Source organism: Habropoda laboriosa, unplaced genomic scaffold, assembly GCF_001263275.1.
Source record: "Habropoda laboriosa isolate 0110345459 unplaced genomic scaffold, ASM126327v1 scaffold23, whole genome shotgun sequence".
Classification (NCBI taxonomy): Eukaryota; Metazoa; Arthropoda; class Insecta; order Hymenoptera; family Apidae; genus Habropoda; species Habropoda laboriosa.
In genome coordinates, this window is record NW_017100140.1 from 1,091,121 (window position 1) to 1,091,994 (window position 874).

The 874-nt window shown below is 37.8% G+C and overlaps 1 protein-coding gene across 1 annotated transcript in view; it reads right to left on the minus strand.

The window, feature by feature from the left end:
- Positions 1–874, minus strand: part of LOC108580039 (peripherin-2-like) — a 19,972-nt gene that overhangs the window by 12,096 nt on the left and 7,002 nt on the right. The gene's annotated exons all lie outside the window — the stretch shown is intronic.

Genomic DNA, 874 nt, shown 5'->3' on the forward strand with positions numbered 1-874 from the left:
TGCGTAATTAATTAACTTCTTCATTTTCTCTTTAAAAAAGGACGTATAAATGGTCGTTAAGGAAGGGTAAGAAAATTTCATTTCACGCAGGACAATTTCAATCTCTTTTCGCAGCTGATAAAGCTACTCGTGCAACCGTGAGAAGAGGAAGGAAAGCATCGTAGGACGTACATGAATCTCAATTATTCCCGCGCTAGGCAGAACGATATCCGGTTGGTGGAAACGCCGTCAAATTCCGCGAGATCGGCTCGAGCGAAATATTTCGCATTAGCGTACGACTTTCCGATATTTTATATATCCCATCAGGAGGGAATTTGTCCCCGGGAAGTCGATGGAAAATTGAAATTTTCGTTTCGCGGTTGAACCTTCGACTTCGACCGCGTATTAATTAAAAAGCCGCCGGTGAAATAATTAAATATCGACCCCTGGCCAATTAAATATTCACGGCGGACTGAGCGATTTCAATCGTTCCTCTTTCCGGACGAACAAAAGGGAGAATGTCTCGATTGATAGAATTCGTTTCGCTCTAAACAGTTGCTTCCTGAATGCTTCGATGCTTTATTCTACACTTCCATTTAATTACGTAATTTTCACACATTTTTTTCTCGCTTTCCATTTATTTAAGGAAGGATTTTGTGTGGAAGAATAGTTTTTAATAGGTTCACTAAGAAGATTGCAAGATATGGATACTTTGAAGCTTCTTTTTTGTGTTTTTTGAAGTATCGAATGATTCTCTTCTACACTTCCATTTAATTGCGTAATTTTCACACTTTTTTTCGTCGCTTTCCATTTATTTAAGGAAGAGTTTTGAGTGGAATAATATTTTTTAGTATTTTCACTGGGAAAATTGCAAGATATGGATATTTTGAAGCTG